This window comes from Canis aureus, chromosome 33 (genome assembly GCF_053574225.1).
Source record: "Canis aureus isolate CA01 chromosome 33, VMU_Caureus_v.1.0, whole genome shotgun sequence".
NCBI lineage: Eukaryota > Metazoa > Chordata > Mammalia > Carnivora > Canidae > Canis > Canis aureus.
Window position 1 is genome coordinate 25,918,787 of NC_135643.1, and position 22,474 is coordinate 25,941,260.

The 22,474-nt window shown below is 39.1% G+C and overlaps 1 long non-coding RNA gene across 1 annotated transcript; it reads right to left on the reverse strand.

The window, feature by feature from the left end:
- Positions 1 to 5,372: 5,372 nt before the first annotated feature.
- Positions 5,373 to 18,864, reverse strand: LOC144304110 (uncharacterized). Its single transcript, XR_013371084.1, has 3 exons — positions 18,750 to 18,864; positions 18,164 to 18,250; positions 5,373 to 5,505 (listed from the first exon to the last, which is right to left on the reverse strand). It is a non-coding gene; the product is annotated as an uncharacterized LOC144304110 (long non-coding RNA).
- Between the last annotated feature and the right edge of the window lie 3,610 nt (positions 18,865 to 22,474).

Here is a 22,474-nt window from a genome sequence, read left to right on the forward strand (position 1 = left end):
GAAAGCCAAACTCTGATTTGCTCTATGCTTCAAGGCTGTATACTAATATTGATTTAATTTTCTCTCCCATCCTATATCTTAATCTGAGAACCTTTGACTGGTTGGAGAAGCTGAAGATGAGGAATAGTTTAATTTTCAAAGCCAGTAATCTCTGGATTTATAGCATTCTGCTTACAAACTGGTAAATTCTTTTCTGATCTCATCTCTTTCTTGTAGAAATAGATTACAGTTGACTTTTGAACAACACAGATTTCAACTGCATGAAACAATACAGATTTCAACCCATTTTCAATGGGGTCCTCATAATGTAGATTTTTTAAAAATCAATACAGTATAGTACTGTTAATGTATTTTCTTTCCTTATGATTGTCTTAATATTTTCTTTTCTCTAGTTTATTGTAAGAATACAGCATATAATATACATATATACATATGTCTATATAAGACATACAAAATATGTGTCAATTGAATGTTTATTATATTGGTAAGGCTTCTGGTCAACAGCAGGTTATTTGTAGTTAAATTTGGGGGGAGTCAAAAGTTATACATGGATTTTCAACTGTGCAGGAGGTCAGCATACCTATCCCCTGCATTGTTTGAGGGCCAACTGCAGCTAAAAGAGACCAGCTCACATTTTTTATATTTTGCTTAGAAACTATCTCGCCCAAGTGAAGTACAGTTTTTAATTGTACTTTTAATTTCAAGAATTATGAGTGGTTCCAACAGAAAGGGCATTTGCTTCTTTATTGCTAAATCCTTCATACTAGAATGAAAATGCACCGTTATTCTATAGCTTCTAGCTTAACACTGATGAATAAGTATATGTTATTGTCAATGCACTCTGAAAGGTACCTTTCATTTGCTACTCATTTTCATGGCAGAAACTCTAATTTGGATGAACAGGAGATTAAGGGCTCATGATGAAAGATCACTTCCTATCTTCTCATTGTCACAATATTGGAACTGACACTAGATTCTCAAAATGCTCCTCTTGTTTACAGTCACTCAGATAGAAGCTCTAATGAGTCCTAGGCCACCCTTCATAAGTGCTCCCATATTTTGAAACAATGAAGAAATCTATATTCCTATTGCTCTTGAAACTTCCACCACCCTTGATCTGAGAGTCCCATTTACACCATTCATTGGATGGGCAATCTTTATGGTCTTTGTTGAATGGCCTATGGAACCAATTTTCTCATCCTCCCCATTAGTATTTGATCATTGTTATTCTGTCATCCTGTACCAACTCACAAAGAAATAATTGAAGGCATTCTAAATTTGGGGTATCATCTAATGATATATTTTTGTGGGCTTATTTAGAGTGTGGTGATCTACACATCCATATTTTGGTTCATATGTTTATATTACCATAAGATGGTTGCAAAGGGGCTACTCAACTTGAAAATGTTGCTATAAATGAGCAAGTCTTTTCTAGTTCAACTCTGTCATCTTGGGTTTTATTACTTAATCTAAATTATCTAATTATTTGGGCTTAGAAGATAATTAAAATGAAAATGGAAAATAATTAGAATAAATTTAACCAAAGATGTGTAAATCTTCTGTACTGTACTGAAGAGCACAAAAATTTGCTATGAGAAAGTCAAGAAGATGGAAACAAATAGAGAAATGTAAAAGATTTATAGACTAAAAGACTCAGTATTTGTAAGATATCACTTCTCCCTAGATGGATTAATAATATTTGCTTTCTCTGCAATTTGGAATGTCTTCTTACTTTGTAAATAACATTTCTGATTTTCTCTAAACTGATGTGTTGGTAGTTTTTCAAATGAGCCATCAACTATGTTCCAGAAACAGAAATAATATCAAATTAAGCCAACTCTGAGTTTGTTTTGTCATTCCTATCCCTGTAGGGTAGTAATAGTAACCTACCTCATGGAATTTCTGTGAATTAAGTTAAATGAGATAATGCAAGCTACTTAAGATAGTTCATGGCACATACTGAGAATTCAATAAATCTGTACTATTTAACGGGGAAAAAGGGCAACAGATGTAAATGGGAGATGGACACAAACAACACTTTTGTGCCTTACATAAAATTGGCTATGAAATTATTAGGCAAGATCAGTTTCAGGGAGTCAGATATAGAAAATTTATCTAAACAAATACAAAAAAAGGCTAATTTGGAGAAAAGTGAGCCACTTACCTATAGCATAATGTTAGGATTCCATCCAGCAAGAAGAACCACTATGACTGATAAGAAATGAGGGCTCTATTTTAGAACTTACTGAACTGTGAGTGCTGGTAATAACATCTATGGAAATGTGCTGTCTCTGTGTCTGGTAGGATTGGCTGGAGCACGGGATGTAAGCAGGGCACACATATAAGAATAAAAAGGTGGGCATGAAGTGGATTGAAAGGAAAGGCAAATTGGAATCTGAAAGAATAAAGAGGAACCCACAAGACAAACTAGAAACTGCCCACAGCTATCTCTCATTGCATCTAAGCAAACAATGATCTATGCTTATGCAAATTCTGGTCATTATATCTATATTACCATAACAGGATGCAAAGGAGCTATCTAACTTGAAAATTTTGCCATGTGGTAACCTGCATATAAAGCTTGCACACTTGACTTCAAAGTTGTATATGTTCCTGACCTGGGTCTCAGAGAAGCTGAAGGAGAACATCCAGAAAAAGCCAAAGGAGCTGCAGACCCTGCTCCTGCTGGAAATAAACAAAATAAATCTGTAGATCAAAGTGAATGTATGTAAATCGTAGCCATTTGGGGTCCTGTGACGACCTTCCAAGCAAAGTAGCTGATGCTTCTCTTCCATTTTTCAAATTTTGCATAAATTTTCTTGTAGCCAATCCTAACCTGCAACCATACAAGGAAGAGAATTCTGGGAAATACATTTCAGCTTAGCTAAATTGTCACATACAAAACCATCACAAGTGGATAGAGAACCATAGACTTCTTTTCAATAAGACCATTTTTCAACCTCTGTGGTAAATTATCCTGTCTTGTTTTAATCATTGAATATTAAATCTTGTGACAAAGATTTAAGAATAAATGCTTTGCATGAGTGTGAGATATTAAGAACTATCATATATTGACAAATATAAGAGAAGTTAGCTTTCATTTTATTGTGGATCAGATTTATTCTCAACACATCTCACATTACCATAATCCTTACAACTGCATTGTAGATTTTTCTCAATTTACTGTGTGTTTCACTTAAAAACCAGGCTCAGAGGTGAAATAAGTTCCAAAGAACCCAGAATACAGGCTGAAACTTAAATCTGAACATGGGTCTTTGATATCAAGATCGTGCATTTTCTACTGGATTACAATGAGAAGGAAGACACTGTAGTAAAAAATGTTAAGAAAAAATATCAAGAATTTTCTACAAGCTTGAACAAGTTAGTGGCAGGTATGTAGAAGCAGTGATAATTAGATAGCTTTAAAATAACTCATTTTGAAAAGGTATTCCACCCAGAGAAGAGAAAGTTGATAGAGTGGTCTTCACATATATGAAAAAGCCTTACTTTGATTGATTGCATGGTTGTCAAAAAGCTGATGACTCTGTGATTAACAGAAGATACTGACTCATACATGCAAAGGATATAAGTTATCTTAACACAAGTAAAAGATACGTAATTTACTACAAGCAGGCAGCTATACAAGCCAGGCAAAACACTGGCACACCCAGTCTGAGAGACAAGCCAAGCTCACTGACTCAAGTCCTCGTGAAACAGCCTTTCTACTTGGATACTACTTAATCTGAGCATCACATCCTTCAAACAGACTTCATTTGTCATTCTCAAAGGTTTTGTAACCTCTGACTACTATAGCTGTTATTCAAACTCTGTGCTTGACTCCTCACCAGGTTCAAGAAGTTTGTAAAAACCTCTGCACATGTCTGAGTTAAATTTTTCCAGGCATAGCACGTTCCTAGTTTGCCCAGTTTTTAGGCTTGCCCATGATCCATTCTCCTAGAAGTTTCCATATCCAAAAATGAGTGGGTAGAAAAGAGGAAATGATCTTAAACTCTGAAGCTAGAGGTCTAATTAAGACATTTTACGATAGTGAGACTTTTAAGAGACAGGAATGAGGATTATAGAATCTATGACATAAGTCTTTTTTAAATAGAAAAGGCCCTTTTCTCTCAGTTTGCTTTAACTTCTCCAAATCCCTTCCAAAATTTTATTCATTCACTTATTTAATCATTCACTTAAAAGAAATTTATTGAATGCTCACCATATATCAGGTACTGTGTGGATGTCAAAAAACAGAAGACTTGACTAGGTTTCAGGAAGAGAATATAAAAACCCCTCTAGGTATACACCAAATAAAATTATCAGACTTCTACACATGATATTTGTTCCATCAGAACACATCTGTAATTTGATACTTCTGCTTCCTTTGTAAGTAACATAATTTTTCTCTATAAGAAATTTTCATAAATTTGTGTGTAATTTCTTTGTTGCCTGCAAATGTGGATTCCATGTGGACTAAGACTTGGCTACCTCCATATTAAGTTTATAGGCAAATTATTCATAGAAAAAGTATTTTCAACATTATGGGGACCATTTAGAAATACTCTTTCTCAATAAATATCTCACTTTAACAATCTGCTAGAATTATTTTTTAAATTTTCTGTTCAAGCAAAATGTAGCAGTCATGTTTTGTGAAATAATTATGAACAATCTGTGCAGATGCAGAGATGTGCATGACCATTTTATATTACTTTTCACCCTTTTAGTCTTTTTGTCCCCTTCCAGGATATGTGCAAATATTACACCAAGTGCCTACCATATTCCACATACTTTATAGATGCTGATTAACACTGTCCTCCTTGCTTTAATAGCTTTCTGGGAACTCTTCTAGGTCTAAGTAGACTTGTATGTACCCTCCTTTCCTATGACTTCTTTTCTCACTACTCATTCTAGTAGTACGGAAATTTCCTGCTTTGAATATTTGCCTGTGAAATTTATAAATAGTTACACATGGTTTTTAACAACAACATCAGGAACAAGAAAAGCAATCTCTCAACTCATCAAAGACAAATGCTTTTAATCATTTTAACTATTTCTTGTAGTATTTTCTTCCATATGCCTAAATATACATTGACGATTTTCTTGACTTTTGTGGTTTTAGATATTATCTATTGACTTCTTACTTTGGAAAATGAAAACCTCTCTCCTTTATACCACCTGCAACTTTTCTTTAGGCATACACTTGTCCATGCACACACACCTCTCCTTACATCAACTTCCCAATAGCCATGTAATAAGTTTTGGTGGCAGTAATATTCAATTTTAATATTAAAGCAATATTAACAGCATCATGGTTCAGCTGTATAATATTATAATGATCTCATGTACATTCTTTTATATCTACTTTTTCCCCTTGTCTCCTTTCTTACTTACTTTTCTTTCTCTGCATATTGCTCTCTTGTGAAGGTTTCCAGTTTCTTACACCCCAGATCTGCTCCTTACTTCATTGACACTATTCTGCTGGTAACCACAGATTCTTGTAACTTCCTAAGAACAAATGGAAGGGAAATTTCTTGAGATTTTGCATATCTGATGTTGTCTTTATTATTATACTTGCATTTGATTGAGAATTCAACTGAATATGAGAATTCTATATATACTCTTTTAAAATGATTTCCCTGGGGTGCCTGGGTGGTTCAGTTGACTAGGCAACTGACATCAACTCAGGTCATGACCTCAGGGTCCTGGGATGGAGCCCTGCATCAGTTTCCACATTCAGCAAGGAGTCTGCTTGAGATTCTCTCTTCCTCTTCCCCTTCCCTCATTCATGCCACCCCCTGCAAATAAAAATTTAAAAATAAAATAAAATAAAGTAAAATAAAATAAAATAAAATAATTTCCCTCAGAGTTTTGAAGGCATTTCTACTTTTTCACCCTAGTTTCCAGAATTAGTTTTTTTTTTTTTTTTTTTTTTTTTTTTTTTTTTTATTTTTTTTTTTATTGGTGTTCAATTTACTAACATACAGAATAACACCCAGTGCCCGTCACCCATTCACTCCCACCCCCCGCCCTCCTCCCCTTCTACCACCCCTAGTTCGTTTCCCAGAGTTAGCAGTCTTTATGTTCTGTCTCCCTTTCTGATATTTCCCACACATTTCTTCTCCCTTCCCTTATTTTCCCTTTCACTATTATTTATATTCCCCAAATGAATGAGAACATATAATGTTTGTCCTTCTCCGACTGACTTACTTCACTCAGCATAATACCCTCCAGTTCCATCCACGTTGAAGCAAATGGTGGGTATTTGTCATTTCTAATAGCTGAGTAATATTCCATTGTATACATAAACCACATCTTCTTTATCCATTCATCTTTCGTTGGACACCGAGGCTCCTTCCACAGTTTGGCTATCGTGGCCATTGCTGCTAGAAACATCGGGGTGCAGGTGTCCCGGCGTTTCATTGCATTTGTATCTTTGGGGTAAATCCCCAACAGTGCAATTGCTGGGTCGTAGGGCAGGTATATTTTTAACTGTTTGAGGAACCTCCACACAGTTTTCCACAGTGGCTGCACCAGTTCACATTCCCACCAACAGTGTAAGAGGGTTCCCTTTTCTCCACATCCTCTCCAACATTTGTTGTTTCCTGCCTTGTTAATTTTTCCCATTCTCACTGGTGTGAGGTGGTATCTCATTGTGGTTTTGATTTGTATTTCCCTGATGGCAAGTGATGCAGAGCATTTTCTCATGTGCATGTTGGCCATGTCTATGTCTTCTTCTGTGAGATTTCTGTTCATGTCTTTTGCCCATTTCATGATTGGATTGTTTGTTTCTTTGGTGTTGAGTTTAATAAGTTCTTTATAGATCTTGGAAACTAGCCCTTTATCTGATATGTCATTTGCAAATATCTTCTCCCATTCTGTAGGTTGTCTTTGAGTTTTGTTGACTGTATCCTTTGCTGTGCAAAAGCTTCTTATCTTGATGAAGTCCCAATAGTTCATTTTTGCTTTTGTTTCTTTTGCCTTCGTGGATGTATCTTGCAAGAAGTTACTATGGCCGAGTTCAAAAAGGGTGTTGCCTGTGTTCTTCTCTAGGATTTTGATGGAATCTTGTCTCACATTTAGATCTTTCATCCATTTTGAGTTTATCTTTGTGTATGGTGAAAGAGAGTGGTCTAGTTTCATTCTTCTGCATGTGGATGTCCAATTTTCCCAGCACCATTTATTGAAGAGACTGTCTTTCTTCCAATGGATAGTCTTTCCTCCTTTATCGAATATTAGTTGCCCATAAAGTTCAGGGTCCACTTCTGGATTCTCTATTCTGTTCCACTGATCTATGCGTCTGTTTTTGTGCCAGTACCACACTGTCTTGATGACCACAGCTTTGTAGTACAACCTGAAATCTGGCATTGTGATGCCCCCAGATATGGTTTCCTTTTTTAAAATTCCCCTGGCTATTCGGGGTCTTTTCTGATTCCACACAAATCTTAAAATAATTTGTTCTAACTCTCTGAAGAAAGTCCATGGTATTTTGATAGGGATTGCATTAAACGTGTATATTGCCCTGGGTAACATTGACATTTTCACAATATTAATTCTGCCAATCCATGAGCATGGAATATTTTTCCATCTCTTTGTGTCTTCCTCAATTTCTTTCAGAAGTGTTCTATAGTTTTGAGGGTATAGATCCTTTACATCTTTGGTGAGGTTTATTCCTAGGTATCTTATGCTTTTGGGTGCAATTGTAAATGGGATTGACTCCTTAATTTCTCTTTCTTCAGTCTCATTGTTAGTGTATAGAAATGCCACTGACTTCTGGGCATTGATTTTGTATCCTGCCACGCTACCGAATTGCTGTATGAGTTCTAGCAATCTTGGGGTGGAGACTTTTGGGTTTTCTATGTAGAGTATCATGTCATCGGCGAAGAGGGAGAGTTTGACTTCTTCTTTGCCAATTTGAATGCCTTTAATGTCTTTTTGTTGTCTGATTGCTGAGGCTAGGACTTCCAGTACTATGTTGAATAGCAGTGGTGAGAGTGGACATCCCTGTCTTGTTCCTGATCTTAGGGGAAAGGCTCCCAGTGCTTCCCCATTGAGAATGATATTTGCTGTGGGCTTTTCATAGATGGCTTTTAAGATGTCGAGGAATGTTCCCTCTATCCCTACACTCTGAAGAGTTTTGATCAGGAATGGATGCTGTATTTTGTCAAATGCTTTCTCTGCATCCAATGAGAGGATCATATGGTTCTTGGTTTTTCTCTTGCTGATATGATGAATCACATTGATTGTTTTACGGGTGTTGAACCAGCCTTGTGTCCCAGGGATAAATCCTACTTGGTCATGGTGAATAATTTTCTTAATGTACTGTTGGATCCTATTGGCCAGTATCTTGTTGAGAATTTTTGCATCCATGTTCATCAGGGATATTGGTCTGTAATTCTCCTTTTTGGCGGGGTCTTTGTCTGGCTTTGGAATTAAGGTGATGCTGGCTTCATAGAACGAATTTGGAAGTACTCCATCTCTTTCTATCTTTCCAAACAGCTTTAGGAGAATAGGTATGATTTCTTCTTTAAACGTTTGATAAAATTCTCCTGGGAAGCCATCTGGCCCTGGACTCTTGTGTCTTGGGAGGTTTTTGATGACTGCTTCAATTTCCTCCCTGGTTATTGGCCTGTTCAGGTTTTCTATTTCTTCCTGTTCCAGTTTTGGTAGTTTGTGGCTTTCCAGGAATGCGTCCATTTCTTCTAGATTGCCTAATTTATTGGCGTATAGCTGTTCATAATAGGTTTTTAAAATCGTTTGTATTTCCTTGGTGTTGGTAGTGATCTCTCCTTTCTCATTCATGATTTTATTAATTTGAGTCTTCTCTCTCTTCTTTTTAATAAGGCTGGCTAATGGTTTATCTATCTTATTAATTCTTTCAAAGAACCAACTCCTGGTTCTGTTGATCTGTTCCACAGTTCTTCTGGTCTCGATTTCGTTGAGTTCTGCTCGAATCTTTATTAGCTCCCTTCTTCTCTTGGGTGTAGGATCTATTTGCTGTTTTTTCTCTAGCTCCTTTATGTGTAAGGTTAGCTTTTGTATTTGAGTTCTTTCCAGTTTTTGAATGGATGCTTGTATTGCGATGTATTTCCCCCTTAGGACTGCTTTTGCTGCATCCCAAAGATTTTGAACGGTTGTATCTTCATTCTCATTAGTTTCCATGAATCTTTTTAATTCTTCCTTAATTTCCTGGTTGACCCTTTTATCTTTTAGCAGGATGGTCCTTAACCTCCATGTGTTTGAGGTCCTTCCAAACTTCTTGTTGTGATTTAGTTCTAATTTCAAGGCATTATGGTCCGAGAATATGCAGGGGACAATCCCAATCTTTTGGTATCGGTTCAGACCCGATTTGTGACCCAATATGTGGTCTATTCTGGAGAAAGTTCCATGTGCGCTTGAGAAGAATGTGTATTCAGTTGAGTTTGGATGTAAAGTTCTGTAGATATCTGTGAAATCCATCTGGTCCAGTGTATCATTTAAAGCTCTCGTTTCTTTGGAGATGTTTTGCTTAGAAGACCTATCAAGTATAGAAAGAGCTAGATTGAAGTCACCAAGTATAAGTGTATTATTATCTAAGTATTTCTTCACTTTGGTTAATAATTGATTTATATATTTGGCAGCTCCCACATTCGGAGCATATATATTGAGGATTGTTAAGTCCTCTTGTTGAATAGATCCTTTAAGTATGATATAGTGTCCCTCTTCATCTCTCACTACAGTCTTTGGGGTAAATTTTAGTTTATCTGATATAAGGATGGCTACCCCTGCTTTCTTTTGAGGACCATTCGAATGGTAAATGGTTCTCCAACCTTTTATTTTCAGGCTGTAGGTGTCCTTCTGTCTAAAATGAGTCTCTTGTAGACAGCAAATAGATGGGTCCTGCTTTTTTATCCAGTCTGAAACCCTGCGCCTTTTGATGGGGTCATTAAGCCCGTTCACGTTCAGAGTTACTATTGAGAGATATGAGTTTAGTGTCATCATGATATCTATTCAGTCTTTGTTTTTGTGGACTGTTCCACTGAACTTCTTCTTAAAGGGGAATTTTAAGAGGCCCCCTTAAAATTTCTTGCAGAGCTGGTTTGGAGGTCACATATTCTTTTAGTTGCTGCCTGTCTTGGAAGCTCTTTATCTCTCCTTCCATTTTGAATGAGAGCCTTGCTGGATAAAGTATTCTTGGTTGCATGTTCTTTTCATTTAGGACCCTGAATATATCCTGCCAGCCCTTTCTGGCCTGCCAGGTCTCTGTGGAGAGGTCTGCTGTTACCCTAATACTCCTCCCCATAAAGGTCAGGGATTTCTTGTCTCTTGCTGCTTTAAGGATCTTCTCCTTATCTTTGGAATTTGCAAGCTTCACAATTGAATGTCGAGGTGTTGAACGGTTTTTATTGATTTTAGGGGGGGATCTCTCTATTTCCTGGATCTGAATGCCTGTTTCCCTTCCCAGATTAGGAAAGTTTTCAGCTAGAATTTGTTCAAATACATATTCTGGCCCTCTGTCCCTTTCGGCGCCCTCGGGAACCCCAATTAAACGTAGGTTTTTCTTCCTCAGGCTGTCGTTTATTTCCCTTAATCTATCTTCATGGTCTTTTAATTGTTTGTCTCTTTTTTCCTCAGTTTCCCTCTTTGCTGTCAACTTGTCTTCTAGGTCACTCACTCGTTCTTCCACCTCGTTAACCCTCGTCGTTAGGACTTCTAGTTTGGATTGCATCTCATTCAATTGGTTTTTAATTTCTGCCTGATTAGCTCTAAATTCTGCAGTCATGAAGTCTCTTGAGTCCTTTATACTTTTTTCTAGAGCCACCAGTAGCTGTATAATAGTGCTTCTGAATTGGCTTTCTGACATTGAATTGTAATCCAGATTTTGTAACTCTGTGGGAGAGAGGACTGTTTCTGATTCTTTCTTTTGAGGTGAGGTTTTCCTTCTAGTCATTTTGCTCAGTGCAGAGTGGCCAAAAGCAAGTTGTATTGGGAAAAAGAGAAAAAGAGAGGAGAGAAAGAAGGAAAGAAAAGAGAAAGAGAAAAAAAAAGGGAAGAAAAAGAAAAAAAAAACGAAAAAAAAAAAAAGAAGAAAAAGAGAAAGAAAAAGAAAGGAGAAAAAAAGGGGGTGGGGGAAGGAAACAAATCAAAAAGCAAAACAAAACAAAAACAAAAACAAAAACAAAAACAAAAACAAACAAACAAAAAAAGAACCACCGGGGAGTATCTTCTGATTCTGTGTTCTTTAAGTCCCTTGGCTTCTCCTGGAAGTTGTCAGTCTAGCTGGTGTTCTGGGGGAGGGGCCTGTTGTGCTGATTTTCAGGTGTTAGCAGTTGGGGGAGCTGCTGTGCTCCTGCCTGGTGCAGGGCTCGGTGGGGGTTGTTTGCCCCGTGAGGCCGCAGGAGGAACAGCCCCAGTGGCGGGGCAGCTCTGGAAACCTGGATTCAGCTCCGGCAGGAACTCCGTCTGCAGGGCCTGGAGGCTCCGGGGCGGGGCCGCTGATCTGCTCAGCTGGGGCAGGAGCGTCCTCGCTGTCCTGGGCCCTCCCGGCCTCTGCCTGTCCCGGGGGAGGCGGGATCCTGGGCTGTGTCCCGGCGCCCTGTGCTCCGGAGCCTGCGCTGGTGGATTCGCGCTCCCGGGCCGCGCAACCCCCTCCGCGGAGCTGCCGCCCGAGCCCCTCCGAGCTGCTCCTGGAACCGCGCAGCCCCCTCCGCACGGAGCCTCTTCCTCTGCCCGAGCCCCTCCGAGCTGCTCCCGGGGCCGCGCAGCCCTCTCCGCGGAGCCGCCGCCCGAGCCCCTTCAGCTGCTCCGGGTCCCGCCGGGTCCCGCCGTGCGCGCTGCAGCCCTTAGGGAGCTCGGCGCACTCTCCCGGGGCGCAGGTGTCTGTTAGTGTCCCCGGGAGCCCGAGGGCATCCCCGCCCTCCTGGGTCCTGCTCTAACTCCCCACGAGCCCCTTTCCGCCCGGGAAGGTCGGTGCAGCTCCTGCTCCTCCGGGACGGGGCTCTCCTGTCCTGGGGACACTCGCCCCGGCCTCAGCCCGGCTCCTCGCGGGGCCCCTCCCCCTTGGAGGCCTTTGTTCCTTTATTTCTTTTTCCCCGTCTTCCTACCTTGATAGATGCGCGAACTCTTCTCACTGTAGCATTCCAGCTGGTCTCTCTTTGAATCTCAGGCCGAATTCATAGATTTTCAGGATAATTTGAAGGTTTTCTAGGTAGTTTGGTGGAGACAGGTGATTTGGAGACCCTACTCCTCCGCCATCTTGCTCCTCCCCCTCCCAGAATTAGTTTTGAGGAGTCTGATGTTATTATGATTCCCAACACTTTTATGAAAACTATTTTTTGTTTTTTCTCACAAAGTTCTACTTATTTATTTATTTTTTTAAAGAGAGAGCAAGCACATGAGTGTGGGAGAGGCAGAGGGAGGGAGGGAGAGAGGGGGAGGCAGGGAGAAAGAGAGAGAGAGAGAGAGAGAGAGAGAGAGAGAATCCCGGGCAGACTCCATGCCTGGCATGGAGCCAGACACATGGCTAGATCTCATCACTGTGAGATGATGATTTGAGCAGAAGTTAAGAGTTTGAAACTTCACTGACTGAATCACCCAGGAACCCCTGTCATAAAGTTTTAGAATCATCTTTTTGGGACCAGTTATATGCCAAGATCTTCTTAACAACAGTCCCTTTCAATCTGAAAATTATATCCTTAAATCCTAGAAAATATTTTAAAATAATATATTTGAAAATTTTCTATCTTTAGGTTTTTTTTTCCTATTGTCACCTTTTTAACCTCTGTTATTTATTTATTTATTTATTTATTTATTTATTTATTTATTTGAAGATTTTATTTATTTATTTATGAGAGACATAGAGAGAAAGAGAGTCAGAGACACAGGCAGAGGGAGAAGCAGGCTCCTTGTGGGGAGCCCGATGCGGGATTCGATCCCAGGTCTCCAGGGTCACGCCCTGGGCTGAAGGCGGAGCTAAACCGCTGAGCCACCTGGGCTGCCCTTAACCTCTATTTTTTAATGTTCATCACCTACAGTGAACTCCTAACTTTATTTTATATCTTTTCTTACATTTGGAGAGATTTGCTAAACTTCATAATTTAATCCTTTAGATGCTTTGTCCCTGCAGTTGTTTCTAAGAGTATTTATGTTCTTTTCCCTTTTCTTCTTATTTCAAGGTCACAGCATCTTCAATATTTATTTGAACACATTACGTATAAAATTTAATAAAAAATTTCTACTGTCTGAACTGTTTCATGATTCTTCAAACTTGTCATTGGTTTTTTTTTTCCTTGTTTTTTTTTTTGTCATCAGTTTTTTTATGCTCTCTCTTCCACTTTTATGAGACTCTTTTTTGCCTTCATATTTCTGGGGACCTTGGTTTTCTGTTGATATTTCAGTTGGGGTATTAAGAAGTTGCTTGAATGCTCTTCTTCTACAGCCTAGGCTTATTTTCTGGTTCTCTGCGAGGTAAGGTGATCAGCATAGACCATTATGCTCAATACCTCTAGAATTTCTTCTACCAAAAGGAATGCTTTACTTTCCTGTCTGGGAGATATGGTCTGGCTACCACTGTTCTCAGATTCAAGGAGGGAAGGAGTCTCTTTCAGAATGTAAATTTTTCACTTAATCTCACTGTTTTCAACACAAGAATCTCCATCTTCTTTGGTACAGACTCATCAGGGATTAAGCCTTTGGTTTTAACCACTCTAGAAGATATTACATGATCTGGGTCCTAGGGATGGAAATGTAAAGTATACTATAACCCTTATAGCAGAAACATGCCTATCTACATTAGTACAAGGTATTTTTTAAGCAGAATTGCAATCGACTCAATCTCCAAATTGGGGATGTAATGTACTTGAATGGCTCAGCACAGCAATTGCAAGTTCTTATAGAACAACATACAAGAAAGTTGCAAAATTAAAAAAAAAAAAAAAAGAAAGTTGCAAAATTAATATAAAATAATATCAGTAAATTTTAGAGTTATATAATTCAATGAACATCAAGTCACAAAAATATAAAATTCTTTACAAATTATCCTAAATCCCTCATAATGCCTCCCAATTCTATTTTATGATCTCTGTGTTCCTACATCATCCTGCAATCCTACTCACTTCCCATAATCTCACTGGTTTTAGAGCTCCACATTTCATTCTTTCCTGCTAAGTCCTTTGGTGTCCCTCCTAGATATTGCTTTTCCTTAATCCCCAGGCAATGCCAGATCTCCCTTTCTCTTATAACTTCCATCTTAATGAGGACATGTTTCTTCATTCTCTGTCAGTATCATATTTATTAATATGCTTAAAAAAGAAAAATCTAAGAGTACGCCCAGAAACAGAGGACAGAAATCCCTTTCAATTTCAAGACAGAATAATATTTAACCTAGATTCACTGTAGCTTCCCTTTCTGGTGAGGTTACATATGGTTTATGATAATCTAAAATTCCCTTTCCTTGGAAATCTTCAAGCAGAGAGGAGGGCCAAACTTTAACTTATCTCTCCTCCTGAAATCTCTACACTAGAGCCGGTATCTGATCCAATTAATGGTCCAGAGTATATAAGGTAGGTAACTGCCAATCTACACCATGGCTTCTGGTATTCATTGAGGCCATTTGAAGTGCCCACTTAAGAAAGACCCTTAGTTCAAATCCTGTGTAAATAAAAAGAACTTATAAATGTATTGAAGAGGATGGATTGTGAAAGAAAATAAAGTCTCTTTCTCTGTCTCTCTCTCTCTCTGTCTCTCTCTCTCTCTCTCTCTCTCACACACACACACACACACCCTCTACCTTTGGCAGTTAAAAATCATGACTAAATGCTTCTTAGTAGCTCCCAGTTGCTATGAGGGTGTAAAGAAAGATAGCTGATCTCTAAGGTAACAAGGGACCAAGTCAAATAAAGCCTATAGATTAAAGTCAACACTTTTACATTAAAGTGAAAATGGTATCCTGCACTGGCTCTGAAGTATAGGTGTCTTGTAATCTCTATGACCAACAGCCTTAACCAAACAGGTTGCATTTAGAGCATTGTAGTTCAAAACTTCCAGCCAAACTCTCAGTTTGTTCTCCTGCTAAATCTTTGCTTAGAATTATATGAGTAAATGTTTGAAATTCAAGACAATTTGAGAGATAAAAGACAAGGAGTTTTTAAGAAAGAGACTTCTGTTTGTACTTGGGCTGGTGGAGGAAGGCCAGGAGTTGGGGTCATGCCTTTCCCTGATGTGTCTTTTTTATATTTTATTATTTTATTTTATTTTATTTTATTTTATTTTATTTTATTTTAGAGAGAGAGAGAATGAGTGAAAGAAGGAAAGAGGGAGGGGGAGAGAGAGGGAGAATGAAAGAATAAGAAAGAGATAATCCCAAGAAGGCTCCATGCCTTCAGTCTGGAGCCTGACATGGGGCTTGATGTCAAGACCCTGAGATCATGACCTGAGCAGAAATCAGGAGTCAGATGCTTAATCAACTGAGCCCCCCAGGTCCCCCCCTGATATATATTTAAATAGAACTAAGGCCCTGATGTTGAATATTTCAGATGTTATGGTCTGTGGTGGTTTTCTTTCATCAACATGTTTCTGACTATACAGGGTACAAATACAAATAATATATGATTCTGCACACATATATATTTCCTTCTTTCTCTCTCGCCATCTCATTCATTCTTTCCATCTTTTCAATTTACCTGAAAATCAGAAGACTTATGAGTCCTTAGCTGTTATCACTTGACAACTGTGAAAATCAGAAGAATCACCGAACCTCTGTGAGCCTAATTCCCACTCTGTAAAATGGGAATAATCACCATACCATTTTAACATCAGGGTTGAGGATCAAATATGACATTCATGAAAGCATCGTACACTAGAAAGTGTTATTAATATTCTTCAGAGTTTGAAGAAAACAAGGATTTATAGGCATGTGGATGGCAAAGGTACCAACCTAGCATCACTAAGGAAGAGATGTCTACTTTTAAGCTCATTTTTTAAAATACAAATTTTAGATTGGATTCTCCTCTAATTTTGACAGAACTTGGAAAACGTCAGACCCAGTGATATTTAATACCAACCAAATTTGGTAATGTTATGATAGCAAATAGTATGAAGATGCATTTTAATTACTAATTCTTTCCTTTAATTCGTCAAAAAGAATATTAATTATAACAGCCAATGTTTCCTGGGTGTGTACTATATTCTAGGCAGTGTTCTTTTTTTTTAAGATTTTATTTATTTATTTATTTATTTATTTATTTATTTATTCATTCATTCATTCATTCACTCATTCATTCATGAGAGACACAGAGAGAGTGGCAGAGACACAGGCAGAGGGAGAAGCAGGCTCCCTGAGGGGAGCCCAATGTAGGACTCAATCTCAGGACCCGATAATCATGCCCTGAGCCAAAGGCAGATGCTCGCTCAACCACTGAGCCACCCATGTGCCCCTGTAGGCAATGTTCTAAGCAACTTATGTGTATCATCTCATTAGACCATTATAATAGTCCAAAGAGGTACTGTTTCCATTATAATAGCCCTAAGAGGTACTGTTTCCACTTTACTGATGAAGAAACTGAAGCACAAAAAAGCAAGTATTCACCTGATGGAGAAGCAACAGTGTCAGGGTTGGAACCCAGACATCAGCCCCGAGTCTGGATTTATAACAAGTAGACTATATGACTTCCTAATTTAATGGGGCACTATCTACTGAGCGAATCGTTCATCAGTGGAAGTTGGGATGAAAAGACGCTAAGACACAAACTATCTTCCCCACCAGTGGAGAAAGGGAGGCTGTCTCTCATAACACCACTGAAAGATTGTCACCCAGCCTCTGTCAAGCTGACATGTTCAAAACTCAGCTGGTCAGCCTGAGCCAGCTCTGAGTGGTATCAAAACAAGGTGAAGGAGGTTTCCTGGCAACTAGAGCAGCAACCTTGGCCTAACAGCCTGGGTCCTCAATTTTTCTTTCCTCAATTCCCTCGGACATGTCTTTCTTCCTTTTGCCAGATATCTTCCTCTTGCCTTCCACGAGATAGATAAAAAAGCACTGAAGCTTGTTTTCTGAGGCCAGAGATAAGTTACCTTTAAAATTTGATATTCTATTGTCTGTTAGAATTTCCCCCCACCCTTTCTTAAATAAATATAGGTTGCTCATTTTTAAAAAGTAAAAGAAAATTCCATTCCCTTCTATTTGATTATCATTTTGGAAAAGGTTGGGCATACCCTTTGAGAAAAACTGTTTTGGGACACTCGGGTCAAAGATCCCTATCCTAAGTTCTACTTTCAGCTGGGGTCCTGGGACCCCTCTTCCCCGGCTTCCCTGCAGCAGCGGCAGGCAGGTGAGTGACAATGGAGTCAAGCATCAAGGACAAAAGAGGCACCTTATTCCTGATGCTGTTTTTCTCCCAGGTAAAATGAGAAATCAAATCCTCTCCTCTCCCTGCAGCACTGTCCTCTCTGAACATGACATTAACTTCCACAAACGAGCCTGGTGGTAAAGGGGTGATTAGCTAGATAGGCCTTAACAGCTGGGCTCCAGGAGATGGAAGCGAGGTGGAGGAGGGGCATTATCAGGCTCGGGCCTTGTAGTTCTATCAACAGCGGCAGCAGCAGCAGATGAAAAGCTTCTAGAGGTGGGGGCAGGGGAGAGCCCAGATTGTAAACATCTCTTGCCTGTTGCCTAGAAGCAGTGGCAGCAAACAATCCAAAGACTGCTCCTAGGTTTTCAAAATTTCCTTTATACGCAGGGCTCTGTTTCTTTTTAAAATATGCTGCCATTTTATAAGGTCATCAGCACACATGCGACGTGCGCATATATCCTAATAATTTCCTAGTCACCATATGTAATTGCTTACCTAAAGTGCTCAATTATTGTTTAACAAAACCTTGTTAACGTTAGTCCATTAATCCCGGGGCTTTTGTAAGCCTTTTAATGACTACTCTATATTTAGGCACTCATATTTGTAAGAATCAACAGAAAGAAAAAGATAGGCGGCTTTGTTTATTGGGAAATTCGATAATTCCTGAATGAGAGTTTTCTGAAACAAGCCGGGATGAAGGACAGGAGTTCTGTATTAGAAATCAGTTTAAAATGTGATAACAGTAATATTATAGGCTGTCTCTGCAGAAATGAACTATGAAATACCACACACACATACAGCGAGAAAAGGGCAAGGTAGTAATAGTGGGAGATTTTAATTACCTACGCATAGGACAGGATTACATCAAGTGGAGGAAGTAGGGCTGGATCTGGTGCAAAGCTGCTTTCTAATTCAATGTGTGCGTCAACCTGAAAAGGGAGAAAGGAGTGCCAGGTTAGGATTAAATAACATTTAGGACTCAAAGAAAAGAGAGAATATGGAAAGCAGTGATTAAATCTCATGAAGCGTATGATTTAATCCCAAATAGGAGCTAGAGGTGTTTAGAGACAACACAAAAATTTAGGAAGACAGAAAATAAAATACAGCGTATAATCATTAATTCAAAAAGAGACAAGCCACTGAATTAAGGTCAGGGTAAATTGCAAGGAAGTGGTTTTTAAAAACACAGCATCACCCAGAATGCCAGTCCCACTAATAAGTGGTAAAGTTGTTTAGCATTTTATAAGATCAAAGTGAGAAAGTAATGTCTCTAGAATGATGCAGCAAAGAAAAGGTTCCCCCTCCCTTTTTCAAGACCCAAAATTGTTAAAGGAATAGAAAATCAAATCCTCTATACTTTGGAAGAGAACTCTAAAAGGACCCGGGGGAGAAAAAGAGGCAAAGAAATTACCAAATCAGAGGACAAACCTCTTTTATGACATTAAAAGCACACAACTCAGCAAGGCATCCATTGGGCCATTAAGGGGATGAGTGGGAAGTCAGTGACAGATGAGGCCGCCGTTGCTGGGAGCCTGAATGAATTCTCTGCCTGCGTATTTACGAAAGAAGCTGAAGGTCACGTCCCGGAAACCGGGATACATTTTCTTGAGGGGAAAAGTGAAATGTTAAAAGGATTTTATGATCACACAAGAGCAGATAGTTGGGCAATTATAACTATTAAAAGTTGACAGGGCACAAGACCCAGATTAAGTATGTCACAGAAATCTGAAAGAAGTGCAAAGGAAACAGGAAGAGCCTTCAGCTTCATTTCTTGAGAGCGTGCTCAGAAGGAGAGGGAACAATCAGTCGAGCTGGGGACTCTTCTAGAATTAGGTGTTCAAGAGAAATCTTCAGGATTTTTAGAAATCTAGCCACTGACAACTGAGTCACGGTTGCAAAGTGGATGGTGCTGACCCCTGTTTTGCAATCTAGGGAGATACATAATCTAGTAAAGAGTTAATATGAGCTTGATCACAAATAAAGGCATTTTTCACAGAAATAGGGCATTTGTGCACCATTCCACACAGGCAAAAAGGGATGCAAGCACTGCTTCTAAATTTCCGAGGTTACTTATGATAGTGAGCTTCATCTGTAATCTAGCTGCATTAAGTGAGGTGGTATAAGAGTAAATGAGAACAAATCAGAACTACCCTGAGACCCAAGAGGAATGTGTGTATATGATATGGAAAGGAAGGATTGTGGGAACTACTATCATTACTACTTTCCTCATCACTGTCATCATCAAGGTGACTATTAAGCGCATACTTGCATAGACACTTCAGCAAGGGAGCAGGCTGGTTGGTGGGAGTGTCTTTCTCTCCCAGTTGCAGGGTCTGGACTTCACACTGATTCATCTCGTCCTTTTCCGTCATTATGTTACCAACCATCATGTCACCATATTACTTTTAAAGACCAAAATAAGAATGTTCCACTTCTGAGGCTGTGCTTAGAGTAGACAACTCCTCCATCCACCAGCCTCTGGCTGTGTTTTGATAACCAATAAAAATAGTCACAGCCCTGTGGAGTTAAAATCTGAAGGAAAAATGGCATTACTTAAAGTTCATTAATCACTTAAAAATTGTTTTCTTCTCCTTTCATCCTTCCTTCCTCCTTTCCTATGTTCCTTCTTACCTACAAATATTTGTTACATTTCATAGACCACACTGTAAGATTGAACACTAAGACATGCAAACATGTATTATTGCCCTCGAATAATTCCCAGTGTTGTGGCAATATCAACAGTGTGATGGCAGCTAAAATAACACAAAGCCCAGAGTATCCAGAACCTTTTAAGGAAGTACCTAAAACAGCCCCAAGCTAGTCAAGGAGAGGGTGGAGTGGAGAAGGAAGCTATAGGTGTTAACCAAGTGGAGGAGAAGTGAGAACGGATATTGTAAAAAGAGTGTATTTACAAAAGCTTGGAGGAGAAATAACACAATGAACTACAAAATAACTTGACTTGATTATTCCCTCATCTGTATTTTTATATTTCTTTTCTACCAAACTCTATTCCATCAACTACCTTTATTATTGAATTTAAGTTTTTTTTTTTTTTTTTAAAGGTTTATTTATTTGAGAGAGAGAGAGAGAGAGAGATCACAAGCAGGGGAAACAGCAGAGGGAGAGGGAGAAGCAGGCTCCCCGCTGAGCTAGGAGCCCAATGAGAGTCTCAGTCCCAGGACCCTGGGATCAGGGTCTGCGCCAAAGGCAGATGCTTAACCAACGGACTAAGCCACCAGGCTCCCCTGAATTTAAGTTCTTATATCTTCTTAGAAAGAGAAGAACAAAAGCAGAAAGCAGAACAACGTGAGAGCTGAGTGATTTAGAAAAAAGATATAATAAAAGTGCTCATAAATTTCAGAAATATATGTACTTTTACTTAAACTTTTAATTATTGACCTAGAAGGGCATAATATTAAAGTGAAATTTCTGTGGCCAAGAAAGAGAGAGAGAAGAGAGAGAAGAGAAGAGAAGAGAAGAGAAGAGAAGAGAAGAGAAGAGAAGAGAAGAGAAGAGAAGAGAAGAGAAGGTAGCAACATTGACAGGATTGAAAGCATCAGGATTGAAAGCATCTCTGGACCTAAAGGAGAAAGAATAGTTCATGCAAGAAGGAATAGTTCATGCAAGAAAGAGGACAATCAATGCTGGGTCTAGCTATCATAACTTTGAATAAAAGAGTGTACAGTAGAAAAGTAGTATGGACCAGAGTCACCATGGGGGCCATTGTAGGAAGGTCAACATGAAAATAATGCTACCTATTTTTTCTTACCAAACCATTCCAACAGACTCGAGAGTAGAATTCAAAGTTTCATTTATGTACAATACTCAATGCTCATCACAAGTGCTCTCCTTAATCCCCACTACCCGTTTAACCCATCCCCACCCACTTCCCCTCCAGCAACATTCAGTTTGTTCTCTGTAGTTAAGAGTCTGTTTCTTGGTTTGTCTGTTTTTCTCTCTCCTATATAATTTGTTGTTTTGTTTTGTTTTGTTTTCTATTCCACGTATGAACGAAATCATATGCCAAACCATCCCACTGGAAACTAGTGAAATCATTCTTGCAGAAGTACTGAACATCATTCCCTTCTAGTTCTAAAGCTCTGTGAGACTGGAGACCTGAATACATGCCCATTGTTCCTCATCCAGAGCCCTGCCAGGAAGTTGGTTTAGCACTGATCAGCTTTAACTTTTTCTTTATTTTTTTTATAGATTTTATTTATTTCTTTTGAGAGAGAGTATGAGCAGAGGAAGAGGCAGAGGAAGAGGGAGAGAATCTCAAGCAGACTCCACGCTGAGTGTGGAGCCCAATGTGGGGTTCTATCCCACAATACTGAGATCATAACCTGAGCTGAAATGAGGAGTCAGAAGCTCGGGATGCCTGGGTGATGTAGTGGTTGAGCATCTGCCTTTTGGCTCAGGTCATGATCCCGGGGTCCTGGGATCAAGTCCCACAGTGGGTTCCCCACAGGGAGCGTGATTCTCCCTCTCCCTCTGCCTATGTCTCTATCTCTCTCTGTATGTTTCTCATGAATAAATAAATAAAATCTTTAAAAAAAAGAGTCAGAAGCTCAAGTGACTGAGCCACCTAGACACCTCAGGTGTCTTAACTTTAACTTTTAACTGTTTAACTTTCTTACCATCTTCATCTGAATGTATGGGGAGTCACTGTGCTTAGTGACATTCTTCAATGTTAGTATCAACAAGGAGGATTCTCAGAAAATGGGAAATTTTTGGTAGTCCTAAGTCTCCTTTCTTCTTTCTGTTCCATATCTTTAATAGTTCTCTGGTTTCCCTCAAACAATGTATCAAGCCCTGCATTTTGGAGAAACACCTCTAATCATTTCTCTATAGCACATGATGTGCCAACTCTACCTGGGTTATTTCCCATTAAGTGAGTCATCACTAATTGTAGAAGACAAATCTTTATCCCTAAATAAGAGGAATTTAAAAGCAAACTGAGCAAGATGACAGAAATTTGTCTAGGATGAGGTGATACTGGGGAGGGGCTGCTTTGGGACTTATCAGAGGCCCTGTAAATATGACATTAAAAATATTGAACATCCAGCATCACACTGCTATAATGCTGGAGTCCTGCACAAATTGGCCAATGTTTATGGTTTAGTTGCTAGATCATAGAGTATTCATGTTTATAA